At 39.9% G+C, this 24,584-nt stretch overlaps 1 protein-coding gene across 6 annotated transcripts in view; it reads left to right on the top strand.

Annotated features, from left to right (window-relative positions):
• The first annotated feature begins 1,329 nt into the window (after positions 1-1,329).
• The window catches only part of LOC117083604 (collagen alpha-1(VIII) chain), a 554,637-nt gene continuing 531,382 nt past the window's right edge, over positions 1,330-24,584 (top strand). For 3 of the 6 annotated variants that reach the window (XM_033211491.1, XM_033211490.1, XM_033211489.1), the window contains exon 1: positions 1,331-1,529. The gene's annotated coding sequence lies outside the window, so the exon portion shown is untranslated. Of the gene's footprint in view, positions 1,530-24,584 lie in introns of all 6 variants that reach the window. The other 3 variants (XM_033211487.1, XM_033211488.1, XM_033211492.1) reach the window with 2 other exon arrangements.

The raw sequence follows: 24,584 nt of genomic DNA, 5'->3' as shown, positions 1-24,584 counted from the left end.
GAGACCAACCTAAGTGTTCTATGGCAGCCTGGTGTACTGAAGAGTGCCTAAGGTTTGCAAGCTGGCTAGCTGTGGCTCCCCATCTCGCTAGCTTAAGCTAGTTATTTAAACCCTTAGAGATGCCTTTCTTTAAATTAAAAAAAAAAAAATCTGCACTATATGAATCATACCTACCTCATAAGGTTGCGGTGAACACTGAGTCAAGTACATATATACATATTCAGTACAATTTCATTCCTTTATTATTTCTAGCCTACCCATCTCTCCCCCCTCCCATTCCAGCCTTTTCCCCCTCCCGGTACTGCATCTCCCACCCCAAGTCTCAGGTTCTCTTTTAAAATGCTTTAATTCCTTTGGTGGCAAAAATCAGGCTTGGGCTAGGAAGTGAGTCACCACTCAGCAGCGAAAGGAGCTTGTTTTTCTTTCTCTGAATGCATTTCTTAGTAATTTCAGACTGATCCTTTAGCCACTTGTTGGTTGAATCCTCTCTTAATGTTTAAGACACACTGAGAAAGAGCTGTGGCACCAAGACGTTTTCCGATTGTTAGGAATGAGAGTATTTTAAATACCGAAAATAACCAGAGGGCAGAGAGCTCTGAAATCCTATGTTACATAAGCAGATGCTGGAAGACCCAGGCTGGTTCTGAGGTTCCTCTCTCCACAAGCAAGTCCACGCGGATCCTCCCCGTTGTTGGATTTATTTTAATGCTGCCGAAGTCTCAAGAGGGGCCTCTGGATGCTCGGAGGACAGGGAGCGCAGGAACTTTCTTGTCAAATAAGCCTTGCCTGGAGGGAGAGGGATGGGGCGGTTTTCACCTGCGGGCGGTGGGACGGGGCTGCGGGCTGGGGCTGCCTGGTTCCAGGCTGTGTCACTGCCTCCGGCTCCAGGTCTGGGTCCAAGCCTGCACTTTGGCTCTGCTTCTCGGACGCCCCGCTTCCCCTCCCTTGCCTCGCTTAGAAACCCTTCAGTTCTCCCGGACCGCTATGTAGCTTTTCAAATTCCCAAATTCCCAGAAAACACCTTCAAAAGTCACAATCACCCACAACTCCCTCTGCCAAAAAATGTCATGCAAAAACGGAAAATACTCCAATTCCCCTTTCCTCCCAGACTCTCTCGCGCTCTGTCTTTCTCTCTGTCTCTCTGCTATTCATTTTCTCCCCCACCTTTCCCCATCTGTGGTCTAGATCCCTTTCTCTATTTCTCATTCCCTCTCTTTTTTCCCTTCTCCCTCTCTCCCTTTCCACTCCTTCCTCCGTCGTGACCGCGCCCCCCCTCCCCCGCCCCGTCATCTCTCCTCCGCCTCGCGGGCTCCCGTCTCTGCCCTCTCCTCCCCTCCCCAGAGAAGAGTGTCCAGCTCCTCCAGAGGCTGCCCGCCCGCCGCTCCTTCCCTGCCCACCTACTATGAGGAGCAGCTCCTCCCACCTGCCCATAAAAGCCAAGTGCATGTTACCAGCAGCGGATCACAGCCCTTCCCCGATCCTCTCCGTGGGAGCCCGCGAGCCTCTCTCCCTGATCTTACGTGCTCAAGGTAAGATAACACTTCTGCAGGCAGCTGACCTACCAGGGGTTGCTGTAGGGGAATAAGACACCGTCTGGCCAACGCGTTTGCTGTTTGGTTAGAGCTGATTCTTACGGATGCGCGATCCGCTGCTCCTTTAACTAGCAACTGGTTTGAAAACAAACTTCTGTTTGAATGGTAAAATAAAAGCTCCTTTAGGGAAGAAACAGCAGCATAAATATTGCGAAAACCTTTCTCTTTTTAAATCACTTTTTCTCCTGTTGCTGACTGTTGCTGAGGTTAAAATGTATCTGTTTGGGGTGTTATACTGACGTTTTTCATTGTACATATTTCACACATCAGTGGGGGCAAGGAAAACGTTGTCCCATTGTCAAAAATGTACTTTGAAAGAACACAGTTAACTTCCTAAAAATAGCACAGTCAAAAGGTCTGCTAACAATTTTGTGATGTTTTCCAAACCCCCAAGACAGCTTCTGTGAGTCCTTTAAAAAAATATCTTTCCAGGTTTTAGCGCTTGGAAAAAATGATGTGAACGGGTGCCCTTTGCACGGGGACAGTATAAGTAATCAGGTGGCTGGTAGATAGGAAAGAACAAATCCAAATTTGCAAACCAGGGTAGAATGTGCTCTCTCACCAGGCTATCTTTTCACGACATCCTAAAATGAGAATTGTGATGGAACTAAGAAAGTGTATAAAAGAACTTCATGAATTTCTGTACACACACCTAAACACAAAGCGTTTCAATATGTTTCACAGTAAGAGAATAATACAGGCCAGATTATACAATACTTCTGTGCACACCATATGGTTGTAAAAAAAGATCAGCTAGAAAGGCTTTGGAAGTTTTAATCCTTCTTTCCACCCTTTTTTCCCTCATTTAGTAAATTAAAACCTACCTGATTGGCATCCAAATATCAGTGTTTAAACTACCGTCTTTAAAATAAAATGATCTCTTCTTATTCCTAAGGTAGAATAAATGTGCACCTGTGAACGGAAAAACATACTCCACAGCCACTTCTGTAAAACCAGACACTTGGTCCATGAAGTTTGCCATCAAATTCTGTGGGTTGTGTGGGATGAAACTCTCTCATGTGGGAGAAAAAAACCTCTTCAAATGTTTCCTCTGGGGAATTGCACAAGACCACTTAGAGAAGGCAAACCAAAACTGCCAGTCAGGAAACCAAACCACTCTTTTAGCCCTTAAGGTTCTTAAAGTAAGAAGAGAAATGTTTCACTTCTTTATTTTTTGTTTGTTTGTTTATATTATCTCATGTGGAAAGAAAAAACTCATCGAAGCTGTATAAAATTCTCCCCTATTAACAAAACAAGACTCATTAGAAATTTAACTTAAGTCTTCCAAACCGTTTTGCATATCAAAAGTAATAAAAATATTTAAAAGATCTGTTCAAGATGGAGAGGATTCAGTACTGTTATTCAAATGCAAGAGTTATATGTAAAGTTTCAGTCATGTTAAATTTTTCTTCATTGGAAAAAAATATTGCAAGAAGTGCAGTTTCCTTTAAGCAAATGATATAAAATTACCATTGGCCAAGATAGTATGTGGCCTGAGCATATTAACATACCTTTCATATCATGCCACAATGCAGACTGCTTGCTTTATATCTGATGTACATAGGTAATCAACCATGACAAGAGTACAGGTATGGGACAAGGCCAAACCAAGTATGTGGCACATTCAAGTTAATTCTTCTTTTATGGTAGTGCCTGACTCACATCCATTATCACAAGGATGAAAATACGCTGCTTCATTCACCCGATCCCCTTGAGGGAAGTCATCTTTCCTTGGGGTGGAGAGGGAAATGCTCCCAGTTCAAATGAGCTTCCAGTTATTCCTAAGTTTGGGGATAAAAGTATTCTCCAAGGGTTTGCTTCTGCTTTCTCTGGCAATTAATGCACTGGACCAGTTATGAACCTTTTAGCAGTAACTGCCTTCCCTATGTCCCATCAAGTTCAAGCCCCAAAATAACTGAGTGAGATCATCTTAGTTTGCTCATGATCTAACGTTCCCAGGGGCAAAGCTCTCCTTTCTCTATAGGGTACATACCAAGCAAGATGATACTGCTCTTCTTAAGCTTTTAGAAAAATCAGTGTTGAAGTTTCATGTAGTCGCCCTCAATCTCCCCTTCTGCATAGGATGTGGATACTTCACGTGAGTCTCCTCTTTTTGCCATTATGTAGCTGCCTCTTGATCAAGTCCATGACTATACCCAACCAATGCATTGCAGCGGGCTTGGGAGGACTTCTTAATGTTTCTCAGAAAAGACAAGATGAGAAACTGCCCCTTTCACTAGAGACACAAGAAGGGCGCTCTACTGATTTTGAGGGCTTGCTGTTCCTACAGAAACGTGCATTTTAGATGTTCTACTAATGTCAAAATTATAAAATGATATCCTTTCCATGATCAGAAAACATATGCCACTTTATTCCTATTTGTGAAACAAAAATCAAGGAGAAGCGATTGGGGTGAAAAGGGACTTGAAAGAGAAGCTGGAGGAATCACAGAAGTGCCCTAGGAGAAAAGCAAGATTAGGAGCTCTGTTACAAAACGTAACTTCCCCCAACCCTCATTTATGTGAACATGAGGGGATGGGGAAGAGTAAAAATCCATGTCTGCTCTTGTCTTTTTATTTGTTTGTTGTTTTTTAATCAATGAAAGTGTAAGATCCATCTTTACTCTGCCCCTCTCCTTAGCCCTCCTTCTTTAACAGAAAAGAACAGCTTGGTTCTAATGATGAAAATGATTTCAGGTTTGCCCCATATTTAAAAACCCACAGTAATGTGCGAGTCATAATTCTAAAAGCTATACTATAGTAAAAAAAAATCCTTAAAACATGTTTTTAACTAATGGATGGGTCATGTCTACAAAACAAACTCTAAGTCTCCTGAAAAGCGTAATGTTGAGTGCTTATTTGCAAGCTAAAAGTTAGAAACAGCAATTTACTCCTTATCCATGGTTACTCACTTTGGTATGGAAACTTGCAGAGAGATTGAGACACACTGTATTTCCTAAAACCTCTGGTCCTCCAAGTAACCCTCTGGGAGCTAGGTGTTTCTGCTTTGACCTGCTTCTCTTCAACCAGACCCCTATAAACATACATGTACAGAAGTTAAAGAAGGTACAGATTTTGAAACTTGAGTGTATTCTTGTGAATGGTGCAATATTCTAACTATTGTGTGAAAAGAAAACCAAAAGGAGAGGAGAGGAGAATTAAGGGGAGAATGAATGCCCTTAGGAATTTAGAGAATCTTTCTTTTTAGCATTGTGTGAAAAGGATCTCTCAATCCCTAAAGTGTCTAGGAATACACATTTTTTTTAAAGAACCTGTTCATAAGTTGTCACAAAATGCTAAGAATATAATGAAGAAGATCTTCCAGTGACCTGGCAGACATTAACAGCAGGTTACACCCCACAGTACTAAATTATAGCTCTACTAAACTCCCCCTTTCTAGAGAGATAAGGAGTGAGAAGTACGAGCATGAACCACATTTCAACACCAACAGAGAAAAGCTGCTAATCAGAGATCCCTCTATCACTTTAGTAAGTGTGTTGTTTGAGGAAGAAGGTTCTTCATAGTTTTTCCTCAAGCAGATTTGCAGGAATGGGGTTAAAGGGAGTCACACAAGGTTAGAATGTCTGTAAGCCTGGAACCCTGTGTACTCAAATCCATGAAGCCATTGAAATTGCATCAGAGCAAACTGAAGTGAATTAAAACAAAAAGTGTTCACCAAAACTGATCATAATCAATTAAAATAAAAATAATGAATTCTAACTTCTCAATGTAGGATAAGAGCAAAAGCAACAACTTTAGCTGACTATGTAAAATATGAACACACACCTGACAATTCACCTTCAGTGTCCTGTATTTATTTGGTGCTCACTTTCATTGTCCCTCCTGGACAACAAAAACTGACCCTTCTCGCCTTCAGCAAATCTTTCAGGATATGCAGATGCAGTCATATGTGACATCTCCTTTGTTCTTTCACTAGAAGAAATCTCTTTTTAATTCTCATAGAACAAGTTTCTAAAGAACCACTCATACTTGTGGTTTCTCTCATTATCAAAAAATTTCCTCATACTTCTCTTAAATAGGATATAAATTTCCACCCCATCAAATGTAAAAGTTTCACATTTTTCTAAACTTTAATTCACATACCTAAAAGAAAGTAATTTAAAATTGCTACTTGCCTCCAACAGAGTATCTGAGATGAGGTTTCAAGATAAGCCGTTTTACTTATCCGGTACCTATTACAACTACTTGGAAATTAAAAAAACAAACCTTAGAGAATCACAAAAGGTAAATACTGGAAAAGACCTCGGAGCTAATTGTAACTAAAAGTTAATTTTACAGGTGCAAAAAATCAGAAAGGTTAATGTCTTTCCCGAGGCACACCCAAGGCTGGAGTTCATACAGCCAAAGCCTCCAACCCGTGCTTAATCTTGAATAACTACAATGTGGCTCCTCGTATAATGTGAATCTAAGGTGTCTTTGACTATGCTGAGCATTCTGTAGGCACTTAACCTACAGGGCTCTCAGAAACCATAGCTTGGTAGAGGTTTGGACTACAGCTATACCTCTACTACCAAATGTCTAGGACACATTGATATAAATTCTTGTAAAGAGTGAAGTCAATGGTCATCACCATCACATGGATGGTATGTTTTTAACCAGCCCAGGATATGGTACATAGTAGCTGCTCAGTAAATCTGTGTTGAGTGGGTGAGTGAATGGGGACAAAAGCTGAGTATAAAATATCCATTTTCATAAACTCCTTACTTGTAGAAAATATAGTCCATAAAACTACTTTCTACAAAGTAAGGGATTTACAAAGTAAATTTTACTTTGTAGAAAATAGAGTCTATACAGACATATAGTGACTCAGGTCTCAAATGTATTGAGTTTAAGATTCTCCCTTGCTTTGGGAAATATAGGAGAGTTCATTTTAACCTTAGCAATGGCTAAGCTATTTTCCTGTCTGCAGTGTTCTCACTAGTTCTTCCCACACTTACTTGAGTTCTAGAAACTGTATTTTTTTTTTTACAGGAGGCTTAAGATCTAGTTCCAATATTCATTTGAGGAACAAATGTATTGGAATGTGATGATTTACAGTGTAATTCTTCTCTTCTTCCACCCAGCAGACAATGTGTTGCCAATTTAACCATTTTGTACCTTCCTCGGCCTTTAATGAGAGAAAGAGCAAAATACCCATAATGGATAATCAGGAAAAACATTAAGAGACACATCGGTCAGAATGTGTAGGTATGAGATTTGTTGTGACAGAGGGGAGAGGTGATCAAGGGACCAAGAGTATAGAGACAGAACAGTGATGCTAAGAGAGTTGATTCCTCTGAAACAGAAGAGGGAGAATCTTCCAAGAGTTTTGAAGTGCTACAAGAGATTTTCATAGGATTGTCTAAAACCAGACCCTCTCAAATGCTTGAGAGATGACTTTCTGTTTGAGTCAGGGTTCTTTAAATACAACACTAATTGAAGCCTGGATCACACAGGTGTGAAAGCTTTATAAGTACTATATCTATTAAAACTTCTTATCCTTTGATGGGACCTCGAGTGGGAAAAGAACCTCATTTCTTAGACTTGACTCTGACCCAGGATAATAACTCCATGGAAGTCAAGTCATTGAAATGTTCTCTGCTAAAATAACAACACAATTATTGGTAACACATAAAGTCACTCCACCATGGAAAGTGATGAAGGCAGGAAAGAATATTCTTGTATTATTTCTGTAAACAATTTACCCTGAATAAGCGGACAGATGTTAGCCCAGATGCTTCTTCACTTTCCTCTGAAGCATGCCTGACAATTGTTTCCATATCTCCGAAAGAGTGTGTTTCTAAAATTGATTTATTATATGTTAAATTTAACACAGTCTATGGCTAAGCATGATTGTGAGAACATTCTTTTAAGTAAGTCTTTTGTGAAGACTGTCTCTCTTAAGCTTCCAATCGATGTGTTTACACCACGGGATATTTAGGCGTTGGATCATTTGATGTGCTGAGACTGAAGACAATTAATCACTTCACATGCTACTTTTCCAACTCTAACTAAACAGGCCTGGGTGTGGGTGTCAGCTGTCAACCTCTCTAGGAAATAACATGCATCTAGCCTATTGGGGAGCTTCTCTAGTCCCCTCTGTTAGCTAGATAAAACAGCTGCTTTTTGGAAGTCTGGGCCAATGGCCTCCATAATTGAGGCTGCATGTTCTAAGGCAATTATAGCTAGTTTATGGCAGCAGAGGGGTTAAGTTGCAGCTGCCATCAGTTCAGTAGGAAGATTTCAAATATTACCAGCTGAATAAAGAGCACTGTGATGGGGCAGGTGGGAGGCATTTTCAAGCAATCATCCCATTGAGGATCTTCCTCCAACTAGCATGCTGTCTACACTCTGACGATAAGCCTAAACTTCATTCATAAATTCAGTGATGATTGTACATTATTGTATTCCTTTGAAGATCCACTTACCGATTGCCCAGCCTTAAAGTCCAGGAGTCATGGTGTTGATCAGTGCTCTCAATCCAAACAAGCGGCTTCTTGTTAAATGGCAGACATTAAGATTAAAGCCAAAAAGTACATGAAGGGAGGCACTAGGGGGAGCTAAGAATTTGTGAGTTAGGTAGCCAAGATTGTTGAGTTGGAAGAATGAGGAAAGAAAGGGGATCTGCGGCGAAAATATGCTATCAGATCCACAGTTCCTAGTTTAAGGGCATGTCTAGTCCGTTTTCCAGCCTCCAGCTAATTACAATCCCCAGCTGCCCAAATGGAGAGGGAGGTTGTTCACCAGTAGAGGGAGCCAGGGGCTGGGTGTCTCAATAGAAACAGATCTGTTCCCAGAAGGGGCCTTTAGGTTTAAATTTTTCAGATCGAAGGCAGAGCAAAGTGTCCTTTACAACCAATGGCTAAAATGTATACCATAGTAATACATCACATTGTTAGTTTTCTTTAAAAAAAAAAAATCCTAATTTAAGCCTCTAAGAATAAATCACCCACATTTCTGGCATTAGCAATGCCTGAAATGTCCAGGCTTGTGGAAGTTTATTTGAAAGAAAACTAAAACAATCTTAGAAAATGTTCTTTCCAAGGCTACCACCAGCCAAGACTGAATCTAAATGCTCAGTTCAGTAATAAACAAAGCCTGGCAGCTGGGGGTCAGTGAGAGACAAGCGCAAAGTCTGAGGAAGCCTGCGGTGACTAGACCCTCCCTGTCAGCAGAGTAATGGGAAGGGAGCTGGGAGAAAAAAGACAGAAATGGGCCAAACAGGCTTCTCCAGCCCAGATGGCCCAGAACCTGCTCCCCTAAATCTGGGTCTCTCCAGGGAGCAGCCAGGGTCTTGCCTAGACTGAAGTGAATACCTTTCTGTTGAACATTTCCATTGCACAGCTGTGTGGGGATGGCTTGTTAAGACTTGAGATCCTTGCATAATTCAGAACCCTTTGGGGGATAGAGATCAATTAGGACCACAAAAATAAAAAATCCTTGGCACACCAGAGGAGAGCTGCTTGCTTAGTAAAAATTATGACATTCACAGCAAAACAGCAATCCTCTAAGATCATTTTTTGTGTCCATAGAGATGAAGCTATGGAGTTGGTGTGCATGTGACTTGCAAATCACCAGAAAATCTTCAGTGTTTTAATTTCAAAAACACCTTGACTGTCTCTGGGGTAAGGAGCAAATCACTGATCATCTCTGTGCCTTTATTTATTTATCTTAAGTAGAACAATTTTTAAATAACTACCTTCTTTGCCACTTAGAGACATGTGAGGTCTTGTCAAGTATTTTTCAGAAAGATCCTAATTAAGCATGCATTTTATGGTTATTTGTTTAGTATGGTAAATGGATTATACTTACAATACCTAGGAAGGGCTCAAAGTATTTATACAAAATCAGTCAAAATGGTATAAAATGTCAAATAGCCAGATAACCTTCCAAGATATAGCAAGAGTATTTTTGTTTCTTAGAATACAGAGGTCAATCCCACATATCTCAAAAGGTCAAACAAGATCAAGGGTAAGTGGAAAGTAAAAAAACAAATAATAATTAGAAAATGGCTTAAAGAGTCTTAAAAGGCCTATATTCTTACCAACCTAAATTTTGAGACCAGCCAAAGGGGAATTTCTCACATACAATACAGGGTTTCTGATCTAAAAACTCTATTTTAACTGGAGAAAGATAATTGTTTAATAATGACTTTTGTATAAAATCTCTACATCCCTTGCTTCAACATTTTCCAAAGTGCATTTCAAAACACGACTACCTGGGATTGATCGATGTTTATACCAAAAAAAGTTCTGTGGTCAAATAAGTTTTAGAAACACTCAATGAAACAATATTAAGTATTTTTATTCACTGCATGACTTCACAGAAATTTTTATATGCTATATATTTTTTCATCCTCCAAAGACATTACAATCAAGTGTTCCTTAAACATTTGACGACAGATCTACCCTGCCTGAGCGCGTCTCCTGGGATTGATATTCTACGGAACAGCTTAAGAATAGTTTAAGAATCACTTCCTGCAGCATTATTTCAAGATCACTCAGAACATGGTATTTTCAGTCTTGCTAGTTGTTAAGTAATACATACTGAATGTCACTATAAGATATGTAGAGAGATTTCTAAAACCCAGGTGAAAAAGGAACAAAAGAAGTAGATAACATGCCTTTGTTCTATGGCTCAATTCTTTATTACAATAATAGCAGGAATGTCAGAATTATTCAAGTCTCTGTTTCTCTCTCACTTTCTCTCTCTTTCTCTTTCTCTCTCATATCTTCAACCTCCACTTCTACCCAAAAAATCTTTAGAACACTGGATAAATTGAAGTTGTCTCTTCGTTCCCATCTCACTCTCTGAATACTGTGTAGAGAGAAGTGGCCAAGAATGAGCAATAAGTTCAATAAATGAGGAGCCTAGATAATTCTTTGAACTAGCTCATCAGTCTCTGAGCTATTAATTCCCTGCTTTATCTTTACTGTCATTAACTAACCAAGATCATTGGCCAAATATTTTCTTTGAGCATTTATTTTCTCACCATCAATAGGGAGCTAATTTCTGTAGGAGGAACACACTGATACTCTGGTGTGATTTACTGCATGAGGAATTATTTAGTTTATCTGTGACACTCAGACCTCCCACTCCATACAATTTACTATTTCTCTTAGGACATTACTCTGGGAATTACCTTTCCACTTCACAAAGTTAGTGCCTGGAGGTCAGTATTCCATAAGTGGCACAGTTGAGCACCCTCTCCTTTAAGAAAATAAGTAGCTCATAGTCATCTAAAGGAGAAGGGAGAAATTCAAACACATCATTGGTGGTTATAATAAAAAAAGCTATTTGTTATTTAACAGGACCAGACATTGTGCTAGTCCCATTATCTATACTCCCCATGTCAACATAAGGAGGGTATTATTATTCCCAATTTAACAATGAGAAAAACTAAGCTTCCACTCGTTAAACAACTTGCCTAGGGCCACACAGCTAGGAAGAGGCAGAGCAGGTACTTCCATCCAGGTCACATGCCCAAGTCCACGGTCTTCCTGCCCGCCTGTGCTGCCTCTCATGATGTCTTGTCCTATCATAACAGGAAAAAAATAAAAATAAACTTCCTATGACAACGCCTCTGACTCATAAAGAAAGTGAGAAATTCCAGTGGCTCTGTTCCTAGACACTTCTTACTGGCACTCTTTCTTGTTTTAATACAGTGATTTTAATTTCTTTTTCTTTTTTGTATTTTTTTTCTAAAAGCATGCTGTCATTTCAGAGCCAAAAAAGTAAGGACTGTGTAATTAGAAAAGCAAAAAACAAACAAACAAACAGAACAACACAAAAAACATCATTTCTCCCTGGGGTAATTTTTAAGGGCTAAAAGTTAGTCTATAAACTCTCCCCAAATGAAGACAAGTTGCTTGGCAAAAATCCGGTAAAAAGAGTGACAGTCTAGCATGTCATTCTTAAGGCAACAGAAGTTTCCATGAATCTATGAGAAACACTAGAGCAAAGGCACCTCCACACATTAAATGAACTTGTATCTAGCTCCCCAGATTATTCTCTTTGGCACGACTTTTACCATAAACCATAGCCAGATGATGACAGTAAAGATGACTTAAATGTTTCCCCCAAGCCATGAGAGTCACCTAGGACAATGTCTATGTTGTCTACACCTGCTGCTTAGCCTGCCTGAAAGTATATATAGAAATAAAAATACCTCTGTCGTGGGGTGGAGGGAGGCGGGGAGGGATAGCATTGGGAGATATACCTAAGGTAAACAACGAGTTAATGGGTGCAGCACACCAACATGACACATGTATATATATATGTAACAAACCCGCACGTTGTGCACATGTACCCTAGAACTTAAAGTATAATAAAAAATTGTTTTAAAAAAGGGGAAAACAAAAAGAAACAAATATACCTCAAGTCCTTCCTTTATCCTGTGCCAAAGACAAAAATGGAAACAAAACCTAGCTTTTTCCCCATGCTCACATTCTGCTATGCTTTTTGGCTTTTGTTCTTGGTCTTCCCTCTCTGCTTGTAGTATTTCTCACTTAATCTACTAGATTAATTTATACTCCTGTTCCAAGAGTCAGATTAAGTAAGTATCTTCCCCTCTGTGAGAACATGCCTGAAACCAGCCTGACCCAAGCTGCCTTGTGGATCTCTGACAGACTCCCTGGAACCCTGCACAAGCCCTGCCACAGTTGTCTCAGTTCTATAATGGCATGGGTTTACTTTGTGTATCCTTCTCCACAGACACTGTGAGCTCCCTGCAGAAAGATTTGGGTCTTATTTACCTCTGCACCGTCAGGGCTTGGCACATAATAAGGGCTTAATAAATGTGAAAAGAAAAGAAACGAAATAGGGATGGGGGAATAAAATGAGGTGATGGTGAATAAAGAAGATTTTAATTGTGCTACTCTCTGTCCCCATAAATTGTTCTAAGAAGGGACAATTTGGCCTAAGTTCATTCTTGAAGTCTTGATATAATTGGGGTATATCCAGATATGGTAGAAACTCCTTTCCATTCTGAAATATTCCTTCATGAAAATGAACATCTTAGAAAGAATAAAAGTTCTGAATAAAATTTAGAATATCCTGATTTCTTTAGGACTTCATGAAATGACCAACACTACCCCAGTCTTCCCTGTGGTTTTCTGAGAGAACCAAGAACTGAGCTTCCACATTTCACATCTGCCTTTCCTCCCCATCCCATAGCATAAATATGTGCTCTCTCTTGCTCACTCTCTCTCTCTCACACACACACACACATACACAGTGTTACTGGACTTTGACTCGACTCTGCAGCTAACCACGTGGCATAAGATGAATGCCTAATGGTATTCTAATGTTAATATTGGTGCTCCATATACCAGGTTACACAAAGAAAAATTATTTTCCATGTGACCATTGTCCCAGGATTGTTAGTACCCTGCTCAAAAGGATTTAATGGCATTATGAAATGTAGAACAAACACTTCAGCTTGACAGTCAAGTCTCACAACCTATCTCACTCCAAAGCTTCTTTTCACCTTCACCTCCCTGAAGTCTATAAACAGGAATTCTACCTGATGGGCTACTACTCCCCCAAACATTCCTTTTTCCTTTCTTTACTGAAAATGTCCCCCATTCTCCTTTCAACCTGTCAGAAGAACCATAATTTCAAGATCCTATTAAAGCCTTCGTCAATATTGTAACAAGCATTGATCCTTCCCTATTCTCGACTAGCAAGCAGTTACTCTAAATGTCAGTAATATGTCACCTATACACTGTATTGAAATAGTCAGGGCTGTCCAATAGAACTTTCTGCAATGATGAATCATTCTACTTTCTACAGCTGAGCTGTCCAATATGATAGCCACTAGCCACGTATGGCTACTAAGCACTTTATTTTTATTTTTTATTTTTTTGAGACAGTCTCACTCTATAGCCCAAGCTGGAATGCAGTGGCGTGATCTTGGCTCACTGTGACCTCCACCTCCCAGGTTCAAGCGATTCTCGTGCCTCAGCCTCCCGAGTAGCTGGGACTACAGGTGCGCACGCCACCACACCCAGCTAATTTTTGTATTTTAGTAGAGACAGAGTTTCACCATGTTGCCCAGGATGGTCTCAAACTCCTGAGCTCAGGCGATCTGCCCACCTCGGCCTCCCAAAGTGCTAGGACTACTAAGCACTGTAAATGTGGCTGGAACAACTGAGGTAGTGAATTATTTAAATTTTATTTTAATCTCTTTAAATTTAAAATTAAATAACCACATGTGGCTAATGGATACTGTATTGAACAACAAACTATTTATCTTTTTATGTGCTATGGTTTAGATCCCTTGGTGAGCATATAAACTACTGAAAAAATTGAATAAGATATGCTTTTTTCTATCCCCAGTGAATGCTATGACTGCAGTAGTGTTCATTAAATATCGTTTTCAATGCATTGCCTGACTACATGGTCTTCTGCCAACTGCTATGTTATTTTAAAGAAGTCTTCATCCCTGTATCTGTAATTTTAATAATACTGTACAAATGGTGTTTGCCTCCTTTTTTTCCTTTATTTTAATGGCTTAAAATCCCTCAGAATGACACCCTATCAATGCCTGGATTCTTTATCACTATACAAACAAAACAGGATGAGGAATGGTTTAAACTGAACCTCTGAAAAGGTTCCATTATTCATTACCATCTCATCTCTTTTCCTTTGGGGAAAAAGCATGGTTTAAATACCTGCTGAGACATACAATTGCTTCAGTCTTCAATATGGCCACTTCTACAGAGACAAACTATCCCTGGGTATCGGAAACAAATTCAGCTCGCAGACTTTTGCTTTCCTTTCCTCCTGAAACCTCACCACCTTTTAAAGAAAAGTAGTTCTTTATCATAGATTTTCCCAGAGCATTTTTGTCTCTATTTCTGTGTTCTGCAGTGGACAACCTGAAACACTGTGAAGAAGGCTAAGCTCTCCGCCAGCAGGTCAGGGGAGGTAGCATGTCTTGGAATTTGACAATGATGTGCCCCTGGCACTTGCTGGCTTACCGACAGCTTTTCAGGAACCATCGTGCCAACAGGCCAACCATGCAATAAAATCCTGTACCTGGCAAAGCCATGAGCAAAGTGATCAAATATTCTGGCTGCAGATTAGATTCTAAACTATTAATAAGCCTTCAGAAAATAAGCCAGAGTGAATCTCTAACAGCAATAGTTTACAGAGATGTTTAATGATTTCAGAGGTCGGCCACCCTACATGCTTTCCTTCTGACTCAGCACAGAGCAGGACAAGGGCAGGAGAGCCACTCCAGAAGCCAGGGCAATCAGCTGTATCTTTTCCATTCACAGCTAAGTTTATTTGGAATGAATGGAAAAACCTTCAATGAAAACTCTTTCTAAAATAATAAAAGACTTTATCCTGCTGTCATGAGCCAGACAACATCAAGAAATAATTATGGGTGTGAATTTTCCCCTGCCTCGTAAAATGTTTACAAATTGTATCATAAGAAAGCTCTAGAGTGAATGGTAAAGATAGCAATAACATTTAACTTGTAAATTTTTTATATCTAACCATAAAAGAATCACCATGTGTTTCAATCACATTTGAATACATATAAATAAAATTCTCATCTGTAGACATGAGCCAGTGACTAAAGGAAGAATCCATGACTCCTTTTCCACAGAAAAGTACACTGGAGATGTTTAAGCTTCTCGTATTTATGAAATAGAATTCATTGTTGCCACATCAGCAAAGGGGTGTTAGCAAGGATCTTAATTTGGGAACTTTGAAACATGAAAATAATCTATAAATAATGATGATAATAATAACCTTTGTGGAGAAACTTACAGTTTACAACATTTATTTTATGTACACTCCTTCATTTGAATTTTGTAGGGAGGGGTTTTATCTACAATTTACACATAAGGCAGTAGAGGCTTAGAGAGATTAAGTCAATTTCTTTTTATCATTAATATAGTGAGTGTTGGGGCTGGAATATAAATGTGGATCATCCCATACCTGAAGTCCTCTTCTTTCTACTAATGTGGGCTGAATCTTAACAAAATCACATCCAGAAATGGTTTGGAGCATCCTGGTAGAAAAAAGAGAAAGTGCAGCAAAAGAAAGCAGACTGACCTGCAAGGTTTGCTTAGGGAAAAGTGATTGAGAATGTGCTTTTCAAGAAGAGAACCCAAACTCTCCTCAATAATATAGCAGCTAACATGTCTTGACGGGCTAGTCAGCAGGAATAGTTTTGTAGGTTATCATCTCTATAGTATATGATTTTAAAGGACACCCATTTTATACCTGTCTGTAAATTTTTAAATGATAGTTTTAAATCCCCCTTTTTATTTAATGCCCAAATGTGCGTCATTTATGCGGACAAAATAAAATACCTTAAATTATCTATGGGAAGCTACTACCGTGTCCTGAATAAAAAGCACTGAAGTTAGCATAAGAAGCCCTGAGATAAAGTCTCACTTTTACCACTGAACAATGCAGCCATCCTGGGCAAGACAGTAAGTCTTGCCAAGTCTTTACTTCTCTGCTCTAAAATAAACTTACATCTCAGGATTGATGTGAAAGTTAAATAAGATAACATATAAGAAAGTGTCTGCTACTCAGAAGGTGGTCAATAGAAGTTTATTTAATACTAATGAAAAGCAATTATTGAATGTTTACATAAGTGCCAGCACAGTGGTCATTTAGGTGAGTAGCAGCTTCAAGTGTCATTGTCTACATGTTGCAAATAGGGACACTAAGGATCTCTGTGCCTTGTCATTCATTTAATGAATTCTTTACTTTGCCAGAGTCCTGCTATGCATTGGTCATGGTGGCAGTGTAAACTATTTATGGGTTGATTTATATTTTTGGTCTGTTTTTGTTTGGGTTTGGTTGGGTGGGGGTTTTTTTTTTGTCTAATTATTTGTTTGCACTAAATGGCAAGAGTTCAATCTCCCCACCAGTTCCCCAAAAAGGAAGTTTTCCTGGTTGCACAATGCCTGTCCAGTTCACGGGCACCTCTCTCCCTTCACCATGTCAATGCACAGTATATATAGAGTCCACGTGTGGGTTGTGTGTGTGTGTGTGTGTGTGTGTGTGGTGGACAGCTGTGGCATCATCAGGAAAAATCTGGCTGTTCTGAATGTCTCCTCTAAGATCTTACCTCATCCCATGAGTTTCTGGAGTTTTGTGCTGCTGTGCTCTACAACATTCTCCTTGAGGCTGCCAGCATCCCAGATGCATCCTGGCCCCTGCATTTTTATGCACCGATAAATCTCCTTAAGCCCTGTGCATATTCCCTACAATATTTAATGTCAGTGTACCAGAGTCCTTGTATTAGTCAGGGTTCTCTAGAGGGACAGAGCTAATAGGATAGATGTATTTATGAAGGGGGGTTTATTAAGGATTACTGGCTCACACGATCACAAGGTGAAGTCCCACAATAGACTGTCTGCAAGCTGGGGAGCAAGGAAGCCAGTCCTAGTCACGAAACCTCAAAAGTAGGAAGGCTGACAGTGCAGCCTTCAGTCTGTGGCCGAGGGCCTGAGAGCCCCTGGCAAACCACTGGTATAAGTCCAAGACTCCAAAAGCTGAAGAACTTGAAGTCCAATGTTTGAGGGCAGAAAGCATCCAGCACAGGAGAAAAATGAAGACCAGCAGACTCAACAAGTCTGCTCTTTCCACCTTCTTCTGCCTGCTTTATTCTAGCTGTGCTGGCAGTTGACTAGATGGTGCCCACCCAGACTGAGGGTGGGTCTGCCTCTCCCAGTCCAGTGACTGAAATGTGAATCTCCTTTGGCAACACCCTCACAGACACACCCAGGATCAATACTCTGCATCCTTCAATCCAATCAAGTTGGCACTCAGTATTAACTATCACAGTTCTACCTTACATGATTTCAATTTTTCCGTCAGAAATGTCCTGACTTTTTTACCCTTGTGTCTTAATTACCAAGAAATCTTTCAGTCCAGGTTATCTTAAGAAAATGGCTCTAAGAAGCCCAAAGTGGCTGGGAACATTGGCTCAGGCCTGTAATGCCAGTACTTTGGGAGATGAAGACAGGTAGATCACTTGAGCCCAGGAGTTTGAGACCAGCCCGGGCAATATGGCAAAACTCCACCTCTACAAAATGTACAAAAACTAGCCAGGTGTGGTGGCACATGCCTGTAGTCCCAGCCACTCAAGAGGCTGAGGTGGGAGGATCACTTGAGCCCGGGAGGTGGGGCCTGCAGTGAGCTGTAATTGTGCCACTGCACTCCAGCCTGGGCAACAGAGTAAGACCCTATCTCAAAAAAAAAAAAAAGCACAATATGAGAATAAAGCAAATTACAAGCTATAGTGGAAGAGATTTTAGTTCATAAAAACGAAGAAGGACCATAAGAGGTCTTTTTTTAAGACTTTTCCTCTCAAGTTCTATTATCTGTTTTGTTTGGTTAGGACTTCCATATCAATCTTATTTATTCATTCAATAGTTATTGAGACCCACCACGTGCCAAGCCCTGTGCTAGATGCCATCAAGGACTGTTTCTTCTGCACCCATAGGATGCAGTTGAAAGGCACAGAAACCAGTAAAAAGCCATTTGGAGAACAAATGCATGGGGAATGTGAAAACCCCTTTCTTTCTTTTACTATGGAAAAGAGGCCACTTTTTGTGCATTTCTCTGAGCCCTCTCTGGGGCAAGTGTCCTCTCACATCATACCTATCGCTCCCCAGCAGAAGGCTGTCACTCAAGGACTGTCAAGGATAATTCATTCAAGACCCATCCCATCTACTAGGTGCCAAAAAGCTAGCAAGTCACCTACCTAATAGGTGTCTTTTGAGACATTCAACACACATAGATTTAAAATATACAAAACAGGAAACAGTCTTTATATGGTAGTCTTTCAACTAAAATGGTTATAAGATCTTAAATTTGTTGCCATCAAGGTACTATACAATGAATACTGGTGGTCCCAGGGATGAACATGAAATACTGTGAGGTCCTGAGGCCCGGCAGCAGAGAGGCACTCGACATTCAATTAATGCTCATTGGGTAAATAGTATCTGAATCACTGGAGAAAAACTAAATTATTGCAAGTTGAGTTTTAGAAGCAAAATATACTTAAAGTGATATTTCATGTATCTAAAATTCTTAACTTTTGACAATTTCAACTTCGTAGTACACAACTGAGGACAAAAAGTAAATCAAAAGTGCTCAGAGAATAAAAGACAATGGTCATTAAGGTTTGTATTCTTAAGCAGTCATGTGAAGTCTTCACTTTGAGCCTATTTACTTTTACTTCATGAATAATGTTAACACACATGGTTCTTTAAGTTCTCAGGACATAACCGACTTGAAGCACCCACCTAGAAAAAGGAGAGGAGTTGCAACAAGTAAGTGCACTGACAGAAGGAAGAAAGAAAAGTATGGAGGCCTAACAAGAAAGTAACAAAAAAAGAAGTTAAACAAACACAATAATTTAGAAAGCAAAATGGCATTCACTGTGAACACAAATAGTTGTACGGTTTTAGGACATCTTTAAAAGAATCACTGAATCACAGCTAACTATAAATTTGTTGATATATTTGGTAGCATCTTTTAAAATGAAAAACATTATGTATTTTAAGTATATATCAAAACAAGCATATTTCGATCCTTAAAGGTATAAAATACTGGGAAAATTTTAATTATCCAAACTGTCTCATTTCCTAAAGATTGTGGAAAGTTGATGTTATTCTAACATGTATGTGTCTATGCAAACACATATGTATAAATACATATAAATTATATGAAATAGAATTCCTGTTAAGCTAGAAAATCTCATCTCCCTAACATACAGTAGAACAGATTATTAACTTTGTGGTTGTCAGCTTGACATGATCAAGCTGGTTATCTAAAATCCCAAACCCTAAGTTTGTGCTTTCTTTTCACTGAATGCAACTAAGACCAGGGAAGTTACTTCACTGGTCAGTAACTCAATTTATCTATTTGTATAATGAGAAAAAAAAAAAAAAGCTTGCCTCACATGGGTCTGTTGGACTTTGTTCCTATTTCAAAACTTGAAACTGCTTAATATAAATCTCAATAATAGCTCAGTTTGGGGTTATTATTTTTTAAGCAAACACCCCTCAAGGAAAAGATGCAAAGGCAGTCAGTCTTTCCCTGCTTTTCTTTCCTTACAATCTTTCTTTTCCAAAGAACACAATAAAGAAACAAAGAGCCAAACACACTGACTCACGTCTTTTTCTAATAGTGTTGTGGTCAATTTGCTCCTGCCTAAAAAACTAGTAGTTAAGCTTTGAACTCCGGGTTTTGGAAGGCCAAGAGTGGAAAAATGTCTTTAGCAGAAAGAACAGCACATTCCAAATCTGTCCAGTGTTACGCATTTGTGAGAAAAGTCCACTTGGGCATGCCATCCCCATTGAAGTCCCTTGTGTTGTCAGAACTCTCTTGACAAAGAAATGGCTGAACATTGCCTTTTAGTGGAATTTTGAGTTGGTTCTTCTGTATTTCTTTTTTTTATCAGACCTTCCTCATTCAAACCTTAAGATGATTTCTCAGCTTGAACTTGCTTTTAGGACAAATAGGAAAATGGTATAGCTTTGTACCTAAAAGACTGACTTCATCCTTTTATGAGAGGAAAAGACTTATATGCTTCAGAAAGCCAAAGACGTACTGAGAATCTTCACTAAGGCATTTCCTATAGTAAAATTGATGAACACATCCCAAGCTTGATCAGATGTCATGCCTTTTGTTTTCTTAGATGTTGTCACAATCTAACATAGTCATGTGACTCTAGTGTGCTAAGGGCTTTCATGGGTGTTAACTCATTTCTTAGACCTAGCATGCACCTGACTTCTTAATTATTTTACAGTTGTTTCTTGTTTTGATTCTAATTTTTAAAGACACTGACAGTCTGAAAAATAATACTATTAGCACATTTCTAAATGGCTAGTGTTATCTTTTAGCTGATAAGACTGAGTAGCTGGTATAGCCTGCATATCACCCAGTTGAAGAATTTAATTCAGTACTAAAATCTGATTACCTAAAATGCTCTCAGGAACATCTCAAAAGCGTCTTTACTCTTTTCTCCTCAGGAGGATAAAACACGCTCAACTTAATGCATCTTAACTTCAGGCCATTCTGTCTTTTGCGCCTTCCCTCCTGATACAGTGGAGGAGCTATTTCTCTTCATTCATTTTCCCTCACCTCTTCTCTAAGTGCCCCTCATCCCACACCTCCTACCTTCTGGAAACTTCACTCTTAATTGTTTGCACCATCCGCCACACATAGTGTTCTTTCTCAGTACACACCGGATTGTGACTCACCCCAGTTTAAAACCTTTCAGAGGGCCGGGGGCAGTGGCTCACACTTGTAATCCCAGCACTTTGGGAGGCCAAGGCGGGCAGATCACGAGGTCAGGAGTTAGAGACCAGCCTGACCAACATGGTGAAACCACGTCTCTACTAAAAATATAAAAATTAGATAGGTGTGATGGCGTGCTCCTGTAATCCCAGTTACTCAGGAGGCTGAGGCAGGAGAATCACTTGAACCCAGGAGGCAGAGGCTGCAGTGAGCCAAGATCACACCACTGCACCCCAGAGCGAGACATTTCATAGCCTTCCACCAGAGTCCTGACATCATCTCAGGCCTTCATCATCTGGGCCTGCCCATCTTCTCGGTCCCATTCCTTGCCACACCATCTGCTGTCATCAGCCCCACCCTACCCAATAGTCACAGCTCTCTTTGAAATTGTCAGACCTCTTAATTTTTAGGGCTTTTATTTACATTGTTTTGTTCTCTCTACCCAGAACACCCTGCCTTCTCATCACCTCTTAACTCCTCAGGCATTCCCAGAAGGCTCCTTTGACCTTCTGGCCTAGATAAAGTGGCCCTGCCCTGTGCTCTCACATTGCCAGCATCCCTCTGTGGCATCTAATACTATCACTGTTTCTGTTTAACTAACTGTCTCCATGGCTAGCCTGTAAACCCAGTTACAGCCTGATTTGAGTCTGCCTTACCAAACAGTGTGTCCCCAGCACAGAGCCTGAAACCAAGTGCAGGTACTCAGTACTGTTAATGAAAGAATGAAGGAAGGATAACAAATGATATTCAGAGAAGCAGATATCAGAGACAAGCTGGCAGATACAAAGGTCAACCAAGGGTCTAGGAAAAGTGAGTGGTCAAAAGTCTAATCAAAGTCAGAAAACAAGACGTCTTTAGCAACCAACAGTGCAAGGCAGGAAGAAAAGATCTAAGACAGGCCCTTGGCAATAATGGTAAACAAACTTGATAATCACAGCACTCAATCAGTCACTCTCATTCTCACTGTGGGCAGAGTTCCCCAGAGTGTTTTAAAGTGTGGTCTAAGGACTACCTGCGTCATGATTCCACATCCCCACTAGCTCTGCTGAAGCAGAGTCTCATGGGTTGAGGCCAGAAATCTGCATTTCAAGCCAGCATTCTAGGTGATTCTTATGCATCCTAAGGTCTTCAGGCTGGAACTGGAGACAAAAACAATAGCTGGTTGAATAGGTAGAACAGGACCAGAAAGCAGATACCTTTCCCTGATGGTGGTTGGCTCAGCACTGTGAGCCCCCAGTTGCTCCGCGTGCAGTATGTGACTCACGGATAAGGCCACACCCACCCTGATTCATCTATGATGAGCTACGCCTAGCTGGCTCGTGGTTGGACATTATAAGTTAGAAGTTTCAACAAGGGTCGTGTGTACGTGGAGGAGCGGTGTTTTCACAGCACATTAGTCACAACTCCCACTTCACTTCTCACGGCTGCTTCCCCTTCCCTGTTTGGGGCATGGCCCAGTATAATCCATCTGTGCATTCTCTCTGGGCAAATGAATATTTAATCAGCAGTGAATAAATATTCCCTTGTCTAGGACCTGGATAAAGTGCTAACAATAACAACTATCACATCATTCTAAGGGAATACTCCTCTGAGGAAAACAAAAATGTCCCCTTTAGCCCCACTGAGGCTGTGGTTTTAAAGCCCTAATTTTGTATGATTGTCAAAGAAAAATAAGTAGCTATGGCTGGCTCACAAAAGCATCTAGGAAGTTTGATGGGAGAAAAAGAGGTTTATCTGAAATTAGCATTCCTTGTTTTGATCTTGTGTTCCAAACAGTCTCTTTTTTTCTTCTGGGTTTGATACATATTTTTGTCCTTTATGATCGTGTCCGTAATCTGCCATGCTCACAATGAGTCCAGAATAAACACTTGATTTCTGTTTCTCTGCTATTATTTATACCTTGTGGTTATCCTTTACCTTCCTCCCAAGACTCTGTTCTATTGCTGGCCATTTGATGTCAGCGCACTGCACCTTAAATTTCCCATGAACCAGAATATATGTGATTTGGGCATGAAAAACAATACATACTGCTTTTCCCAGAGTAGTTGGAATCAAACCTTTTAGGTGTAATTGAAAACATATTTTTACAAGCAAATAGAGCCAATAAACTAGAAAAGCTGTGTGGAAGCACCAAGCCTAGTTTCTCTGGTTTTTAATAAACTGCAGTAGAGAACCTTAGGAACAGGAAGACATTTACATTCCAACCCGGAATCACGCAGGACAAGTGAGTGTGGTGCGTCACAAGTGCTCTGTACAGAAAGTTCCGGCAGGGAAAGAAGAGGAAATTCCTAAGGGCACTGTGGCTTTGCATAAGCTCTCCAAAGTCAGTGTAGGGACCTCATATGCCTTTATACAGGTGGTATGATTGAAGGGGGAAAGCATGCCTTTTTCTTCATCTGGTCCCAAGATCTCAAAGCATGATTATCTTCCTGTAACTGTTATTTTTAAAATATAACCATAAAAGAAATATCCTCCTGAGACAGGTCCTTTTCTCAATTGCAGTGACATAACCCTCACCTAATCAGTGGGACATCATCTCCCACCATCGTTGTTACATACTTGCAGTCAGCCTAGCCTTTCCAGACCCTAAAACCGGAAGTCTGTGGTGGTGCAATGGGGTTGGCAATGGGTAGAAGGATTCTGGGCTGAGACTGAATCCTTGGCAGACACTGAATTGTTCTGGCATATGGACTTCTCCTGTAATTTTTCTAGCTATGAATTGGGGTGGACTTATTTACTCATTTATAAAATGGCACCATTCATTAATCATTAAAGTAAATCACTTGAGGTATAAGAACTGATTAGAAAGCTTTTACTAGAAATAAAGTAAGAGCTTTTTACCCTAGGGCTGGGGGCAGAACTACTTTCTGAATTATAGGTTTTTACTTGATGTACATGTTAAACTCCAGGGAACATGATTTGGCCCACATTTGTTTGATAGCTAACCATAATGTAACAGGCTTTTACTGTTTGAAAAACAGAGTGGCATGTATAAAAACATCATTTTCAATGCCTATGTCAATTTTTAAAATACACCTCATGCAGTGCTGGCAAGGGAATGGAGATGGGGTAATGATCATATACTGTTGGTAAGAGACTAAATTGGTATGGCTCTTAGAGGGTGAATTCGTAATTCCACCCTAAGAAGCTATCCTTCTTACATGTAAGATAAATGTGCAAAGATGAATATGTATGTCTTAGGATATAAAAATAATGGTGTTCATCAAAGATACAATCCACACAGCAACAAGACAGACAACAGAATGGGAGAAAATTCTTACAAAATATATATTTGATAAAGAGTTAATATCCAGAATATTTTTTAAAAACTCCTGCAACTCAACAACAATCACAAAAAGAAACACAATTCAAAATGAACAAAAGACTTAAATAGATTATTTCTCCAAAGAAGATATACAAATTGTCAAAAAGCACATGAAAAGATGTTCAACATCACTAATCATTAGGGAAAATGTAAATCAAAGCTGCCATGAGATGCTACCTCACACCAACTAGGATGACTAGTAGCAAAACAAAAAACAAAAACCAGAAAATGACAACTGTTAGTGAGGATGTGGAGAAATTGAAACCTTATGCACTGTTGATGAGAATATAAAATGGTACAGCTGCTATGAAAGACATTATGGCAGTTCCTTACAAAATTAAAAATAGAATTAGCATATTATCCATCAATTTCATTTCTGGTTAT

This window comes from Trachypithecus francoisi, unplaced genomic scaffold, assembly GCF_009764315.1.
Source record: "Trachypithecus francoisi isolate TF-2019V2 unplaced genomic scaffold, Tfra_2.0 Lachesis_group0, whole genome shotgun sequence".
Taxonomy (NCBI): Eukaryota; Metazoa; Chordata; class Mammalia; order Primates; family Cercopithecidae; genus Trachypithecus; species Trachypithecus francoisi.
This window is presented reverse-complemented; position numbering and strand designations above follow the sequence as displayed.